The sequence below is a fragment of the Drosophila ananassae genome (assembly GCF_017639315.1).
Source record: "Drosophila ananassae strain 14024-0371.13 chromosome 4 unlocalized genomic scaffold, ASM1763931v2 tig00000054, whole genome shotgun sequence".
In the NCBI taxonomy this organism is placed as follows: domain Eukaryota; kingdom Metazoa; phylum Arthropoda; class Insecta; order Diptera; family Drosophilidae; genus Drosophila; species Drosophila ananassae.
Genome location: NW_025319037.1, coordinates 5,231,386 through 5,239,334, shown reverse-complemented (window position 1 = coordinate 5,239,334; position 7,949 = coordinate 5,231,386). Strand labels below are relative to the sequence as shown.

At 41.5% G+C, this 7,949-nt stretch overlaps 1 long non-coding RNA gene across 1 annotated transcript; it reads left to right on the top strand.

The window, feature by feature from the left end:
• Window positions 1–3,481: 3,481 nt before the first annotated feature.
• LOC116656387 lies at window positions 3,482–4,091 on the top strand. Its single transcript, XR_004311353.1, has 2 exons — window positions 3,482–3,670; window positions 3,779–4,091. It is a non-coding gene; the product is annotated as an uncharacterized LOC116656387 (long non-coding RNA).
• The last annotated feature ends 3,858 nt before the right edge of the window (window positions 4,092–7,949 follow it).

Sequence of the window (7,949 nt, the reverse complement as noted above, 5' to 3'; positions counted from 1 at the left end):
TGCTTTTCACGAAACCCAAACTGATGTGACGGGATTCCTTCCTGGATCCTTAGGTATGTGTTTATTCGAGTCAGAATGCATTTCTCAAAGAGTTTAGATAAGCATGAAAGTAGGCTTATAGGTCTATACGACGTGGGAATTGTGTGGTCTTCTCCCGGCTTTGCTATCATTATTATAATTGACTTTTTCCATCTCGCTGGAAAGTGGCCAAGTTTTGCGATGGCATTGAAGAGCTGGGTGATAGTGCAGACGGCGCAGTATAGAAGCTCAATGATCATTTTGGGAGTTATGAGGTCGCAGCCTGGTGATTTTTTCGGATTTAGTTGGTTTTTGATGATGATCGCATGTATTTATAGTTTGCGATGTTGAGGCTCGAGCTGCAGAGACGAGTACAGACTCAAGTGAATTAACAAAGCTGTCTACGTTGGCTTCATCGTGGAGATGAGGACTTAGCTCAATGTGTGAGCTGATATATTTTCTGTACTTAACCCAATTGGTTTTCTGTGAGGTCAATTTTAATGGTTGTTCCAATGTTCCTGGATGTCGCAGTAGAATAAACAGGACAGGCGAGTGATCAGATGAGAGATCCGATAGGCAATTGGCGCTTATCAGATTTTTAGGGATGTTTTTGGTAATCGCAAAGTCTATTAAATCTGGTAGTTTCCTTGGGTCTGCCGGCCAGTATGTTGGTGTGCCAGAAGAAACATAGTCGAGCTTGTTCTTGGCTTTGATAATTGCATTATAGAGCTGCTTCCCTTTTGGAGTCACGAGACGGGATCCCCAGTGTGTGTGCTTGGCATTGTAGTCTCCTGCTGCTATGAAGTGGTCTCCAAGTGTGTTGAAAAACTGCATAAACTCATCTTCAGCTATATTGAAGCGAGGGGGGCAGTATACGGCGGCTAGTGTAAGTTGGTTGCCAGTATTTAGTTGTATATTTATAGATGTAGCCTGTAGGTAGTTTTTAGCAAATTTGTTTTGATAATGGTGCTTTATGCGGCTTCTGATTAGAATTCCAGTCCCACCATGTGCTTTACCATCTGGATGATTTGTTCCGTAGAATGAATATCCTCGTAGTTGAAAATTGTATTTGTTTGTAAGGTGTGTTTCCGAAAGCAGCATTACATCGATATGATTGTCGAGTAGGAATTGAGCTAACTCAAGTTTATGTTGCGAAAGGCCGTTAGCGTTCCACGTAGATATCCGTAGGAAAGCCATTATTTGGATTGTTGTGAAACCAGCATTTGAATCAATAGATTTTGGTTTCGCATTAAATCTTGCATAGTTGTGCGCATAAACGACATAAATTCCGTCAGGCTTTGTTGTAGGCTGCATGTCATAGCTTCAAAGTTGCTTTTTGGCTGCTCTGTTGGTTGATGTTGCTGAGCCGTGCTCGGTTCTTGATATGCTGATTGCAGAAATGAGCTTCTTGAGGCAGGTGTCGCCGGTCCTGATTTTAAGGCGCTTGCGTATGTCAAATTTTTGTCAGAGTTAATGGGTCCTAGTGAGGATCTGGCTGCAGTCGAGAAGAAGACTTCAGGGTTTGATCTGGACGCCGTGAACTGTCCATTTTGGGTGCGGGCAGCTATTCCTTTCTGGTGGATGCGACTTTTCAGCTCCTTATAGACTGGGCATCCTCTATAATTAGCAGTGTGGTTGCCACCGCAGTTGCCGCACTTTTTCGAGTTGCTGTCATCTTTGCTCGCTGGGCAGTGTGCGGAGTCATGAAGCTCTCCGCAAACTACACACACCGGGCGCAGTTTACAGTATGACCTTGCATGGCCATATTCCTGGCAGTTCGCACATTGTACCGGGCCATTGCGTTTGTGCGGTTCCTCAACTGTAATTCTGCGGTGCAGCAGGTACTGAAGATTGTATTTTGGGTGCACTTCGTATTTCTTCAGGAGCTTGGTTTCTGGTTCGAGCTCAACCTTAAAGAGTGGCTGCGGCTTTCTATCCCTGTTAAGGATATTAAAGACTGTCTTGGCGCTAAAACCCTTTTCCTGTAGCGCCTTTTTTATTTCTGCAGGCGTTACTTCGGGCTCTATGCCCTTAAGTACGACTTGCAGGCCCTTGCTGCTTTTTAGCTGATATGTGTAAAAGTTCTTATTATTCTCGGTAAGATATTTTGATAATACTCTGTAGTTATCTTCAGACTTCATTTGAACTTTTGTTTCTTGAATGTTGCCCTTTACAAGGGGTATTATGTGGAAGTTATCCTTACCAATAAGCTCAATAATTTTGTTGACAAGAACATTGGAACTTTTTTCGCGTATATAGATAGGCGGAGGTTTTGGCTTCCTTTTCTCAACTTCAGTGGATTCGCCCGCCTCAACCTCATCGGCGTCTGCCAAGATTTTAAATCGGTTTGAGTTAATGGGCGTTTCTCTTGCTGCTAGGCTAGCATTGCCACGGGTTATTTTGCGTTTGGAATTGAGGGGGCTCAGCTTCCTTTTGATTTGGATGTAGCGATCCATGCCAGTCTGCACAGCCGGCTTAATATAGTCATTGTTTTTGTTTTGGTTTTCGGGCAGCGCGGACATATTACTATTTGCGCTGCTAGCTGATGACGTCGTTAAACGCGCTGTCGATACAGTTGCGGTTGTTGTTGTTGTTACTGTTGACGTTGTCAAAGAAATTGAGATGCTAGTTACTGCACTCTTTGGCTGCAGAGACATCGATGGTATCGAGGGGGAGCAGGAACGCGCTCTCTCGCTCTCTACGTTTAAGAATTCGGTCAAGTTGGGGGTAATTGACCGCGCTTGATCAGAGCTTGCATGGTTTTCGGTTGCTTTAAAAGAGAAGTACGCGTTGTTTCTTTGTACTGAGAGCCGTCTCTCGTCTTGCTCACGTTGACGTTGTGTGCGAACGTCGTTTAAGCTCATTGCAGTCGAGGTTGATTTAGTTTGAGTTTTGAGAGTTGTGTTTTATATTAATTAATTAATTAATTAATTAATATAAACATTAGCGATTTCATCGCAAAAAGCGTCTTTTCGCGTTATTGTAGATTTCTTAGACCAGTCACTGCACTTTTATGATTTTATTGAATATTTTTTCCCGGAGCACAATAAAAAACACGTCTGCATGCGACGACAGTCGGCCGATCAAATTTTAGTCAAAAAGAAAAAAGTAAATGAAACCAAAAAAAGGAAATATTAAGTAGAAAAAGGAATACTTTCTAAACATGATGGCCAACTTAAAATTTAAATTAAAAAAAAAGGAAAGTAGTAACCCCTAGTCCAAGTCGCTTGACCCGCGTGTGCAAGTTTTCACTCAAGTTCGAGCGCATGTTCGTTTATATGTTTGATGTAATTTCCATGTATTTATATTTTAATGTGAAAAGGCTAGCTCATGCCTAATTTGCCTTTGTTGTTTTGAAAAGCCAATTCCTTTCAGTTATCTTAATTTCTACATATTATACAAATACTTATAATTTTACAAATTATTATTATGCTTATTTTAGTAATTACTCCATATCATTAGATATAGTTGTCATGTACGGTTTGGGGCGAAAGCAAAATTTTCATTGTATTTTTTTTAGTTGTTAAATAAATTTTTATAATGTGATAAACAATTCTGTTTTGACCCGACATAACTGATCCCCTTGAGACCGCCGAGAAAGGGGCTATTAGTGACATCATGGGTTCTGTACCCAGGATTATGATAGTCACAGGTAGGGTGAGCAAGCCAAGCCTCGGAACATCTGAGATCTTGAGCTCTGGACGGTACAGCCTGATGCGAAGGAACCCTCTTATCTATCTTCCCTGAATCTATTCTCCAGATGGCCGAGATGAGTAACAGATCTCTTACCAAGAGAAGCTTGCCCCATGAACGTAGTTTTTTTTGTGGATAATGAGCAAAAGGCACCTTGGGAGGCGTGGCAAGAACACCACCCCATTAGCTGGCGAGCCAGAGCCGGAAGATTTGTTATATTGCGTGCGGCACCCCTCCCAAATCTGACACCTCTCCTAGGTCTTGAATATCGTATCCTACACGGCTTTCAAGCACCCATCCTCATTGTTACATCCGGTGTCCCCTATATCCCTACGACCAGGAAAATTACTACTGTTTAATAAACCTATTAATAAACATAATAAACACCTGTTCTCAATATCTCTACAGACATTGTAGGGATTTGTGCCAGCATCAAATCATCATCACTAGTTAGTTCTCTCAGTATATCTAGCCGCATTGGTCCACTAATTGCCCGTTATCAGCTGTTCCATATTCGTTGATTATCTCAAATTCGCAATCGCTTTGTTGTTCTTTGTAGCGCATGCACTTTGGGAGCTTTGGTGGAGCTTCTGCGCAAGCTCTTAGTTTATACACGTTTATTGTTTGGATCGGCCGCTACATTTGTTTTGGGGTTAAACTGACCCATAATAAATATTGAAATATAAATTGAACCTCGTTTATTTAATTCTGCCGCTAACAAAACGCTGATAGCGTAACAGACATACCAAAAGCATCCCAACCATATAATAATGGTATCAATTTCTGAGTAAAACATAGCTTAGGAATCGTACAGGGTAAGATTTTGATAAATATAATACCATTACGGATTTTAAATTAATAGGATTGTTCGATTTCAGGTTGAACTTGTATGAATGTTTTACGAATTCTAGGAACATGGCAATGCGATTGTGAAACTCAAGTAAATATTTTTTTCGCTGACTTTCGAAAATGGCCCCAGAGAGAATCTTACTCTCATTCTTACGCTCATTTTTGCGCTCATAATCTCATTCAACTTTTTTGGTTGTTCAGTCGCAGAAAAGCGCATCATCACGAAGGCTCTTCCGCGGTTAAACTGATCTTCATATGTATGCGTCCTCACACATTTACATAAACGGTTTCATGTGTGCGTTCGACTTTGTTTAGAAGCCAGCTAAAATTATTGATTTTTGTAACTTTTCACCTACGCTACCAGGCATGGTATACATTATACGCTAATGATGAAAAAAATATGTTTTATATTTTAAATATTTCAGCTCATATTTTATATTTGTTATGGACTTTATCCTATAGCTGTCATATAACTGAATGATCGGAATTGGCATAACTTTGTTGTTTTTTAAGCTAAATGAATGGGACTTTGTACGGATTCCATTTGGGGCAACCTAAGCCGAGCTGCTAAATTTTGAAAGGATTGGAACGGACTGTTCTAGTTTTTCAAGCTCGCAACAATTGTCGCGGCTAGCACACAGAGTTTTGTTGGTCGTTCCAACGAATTTATATTATATATCCGACGTGATTGCCCGAACCCAGATATAACACCGAATGCTTCGCTTTAATAATACTTCTTTTATTCTGAATTGTTTACAACGTTATTTCAATGGTAAATCTTACCGGAGTTGACTCCTCTGCCGGATCCTTGCTGCTATTCCAGTCGGTGCCGCTCGGCTCTGCCGTCGAACGCTCGTCCTCCCGTCGTTCCTCGGTTACACACGCCCCCAAGCTCTTGCCTGGCAGGATATGTGGTCTTAGTGCCTGGTTCGGCCAGTGGTTCCCTCAGTTAGGATTCACGTGCTCCAACTGCGGGGCCTATGCTACTCCTCTCTTGCTGCTTTTGGTGATCCTGTTGTTGCTGTCGCCGCCCTCGGCGTCCTTGCTCCTCGTTGTCAATACTTCCCCTGCTCTTCTGATGCCGTCGGGTGTCGTCCCTGGCTTACTGATTATCTCTTTCGCCGTGGCCGGCACCTAATCCGTGTTGAGTCACCAATCGGAATTTGTACCAGGCATACAAATTAGGGAATATATATAATTAAAAAAACTGCTACCTTCCTGCAAGAGTACCATATATCAACTCTCGACTCCGCTTTAATTTCTTGTTTTTAAATAGATTCAAAAAATAAATTTGTCCACTTGTGTTCAATAGTGATACTCTTTAAATATTTAGCCATAGTTAAATATTAAATACTATTCCAAATAGTATTGTCCAAATTCCGATTTAATTTTTATGGATTTGATGGGAATATAAAATTTTGAAAAAGAACAAATGAATAAAAAAATAGAAACACATGTTTTTTTTTTTTTTTATACTTTTATCTTATATTTGTTGGATCCTCTCTTATTAAGAGACTAACAACAATTTTAAAAATCTTAATCTAATACATAATTAGTTTATCTTTGTAAACATCTATACCATGGGGCCTCCGATGTCAACGGGCTGGAAGGTCATTTCTTCTTAATCGGGATTGTTGACTAACTTGGTTTAGCGATCTGGCTAGAGGATTTTGGTGCGTGGAGAGTTTCCTTTCGTATTTTTCCTGGAGCTGAGAAATTTCGACTTTGACGAGAGGTATACCTAGTTCTCTATGGATATCTTCATTGCGAATATACCATGGAGCTCCTGTGATGGTTCTGAGCACTTTAGACTGTGCCCCTTGGATAACGTCTGTATTGCTACTGCTTGCATTGCCCCACAGTTCGGAGCCATACTTCCAGATAGGCTTTATGACTGAATTGTAGAGTAGTACTTTATATTCCAGTCGAAGTGGGGAACGAGGTTTGATAAGCCAGTGCAGTCCTCTGGATTTATGTCTTAATTGGTCCCGTTTCGCTTCAATATGTTTTTTCCATGTAAGACGCCTGTCCAGGTGGACGCCGAGATATGTGACCTCATTCACAGAGGGGACTATGGTATTGTTTAGAGTTGGAGCGGGGCAGTTTTGTCTGCTGAGAGTAAAGGTAATGTGTGTAGATTTTTCACTGTTTATCTTTATACGCCAGTCCGCCACCCACTTTTCTATTAGTGCAAGGTGAGAGGAGAGGCTTCGGGATGCCTCCAGAGGCATTTAGATCTTTTTAGTATGGCTGTATCATCGGCAACAGTTGACATAGTTAGACGCTGGTCTGTTGAGATATCTGCTGTATATAGAAGATATAGGGTGGGGCCGAGGACGCTTCCTTGGGGTACGCCCGCCTTAATTTCGAACACTTCTGTTGTGAAGTTTTTTTGTTTTACAGCGAACACTCGATTAAGCAGGTATGTTTTGAGCAGCTCATGACAGTTTTGTGGAAGTAATAGTTTTATTTTATACATAAGTCCTTGCAGCCAGACTCGGTCAAATGCCTGGGATATGTCTAGAAATATAGCAGAACAATATTCTCGCTGTTCATAGGCGGTTCGAATTTCAGATGTAATATGGTATGGAGGTGCTCTTTGATGACCTTAGTGATTTCAGTTGTTTGAAATTCTATAGCTGGAATTGGATCTGGAATTGGTAGCTCTGGAAGAATGGAAGGAGAGGCTGCTTGATTTGGAGTAAAAACTTTACAAAGGTGACTAGGGAACACGCTTGCTTTTTCTTCATCGCTGCGCGCCCAAGATCCATCTGGTTTTCGAAGGGGCATATGTGCTTCTATGGGCGGCTTTAAGTTAAGATGGGCTTTCCATAGAGGACACCTGGTACTTTTTGGGGAAAGCTGTTCTATGTATGATTTTTAAGCAAGTTCTTCTCTGCTCCGTAGAACCTTTGTGAGCCCTCGTATCGCTGTTTTTAGCCTTTCCTTTGAAGAAGGGGATCCGTGTGCCTGCCATTCACGGCGGAGCTGCTGCTTTTCTCGGACTAGATTTTCTATATAGGAATTTGTGGCGGAGTATGGAGGTTTTTCTGTGGTCGCAGGAGTCGAGCGCTTTGCTGCTGAGGTCATCATGTCTTCCAGGTGGTTGACTGCATCTTGAATGTCCTTTCTACAGTTAATTGACGGTCTTACGTTTATGTGAGAGCTTATGTACTTTTTGTACCTAAGCCAGTTTGTCCTTTTTGATGTGAGATAAATTTGATTACTTTGTAATTCGGCATGTTAAAACAGATGAAGAAGGACAACTGAATGGTCAGACGATAGGTCATCCAAAGGTTCGGCTCGATCGCAAGTCAATCCGTGGGTCCGCTGGCCAGTATGTAAGCTTTCCTGGGGATAGAAAGTCTAGTTTATTTCCTGGCTGTATC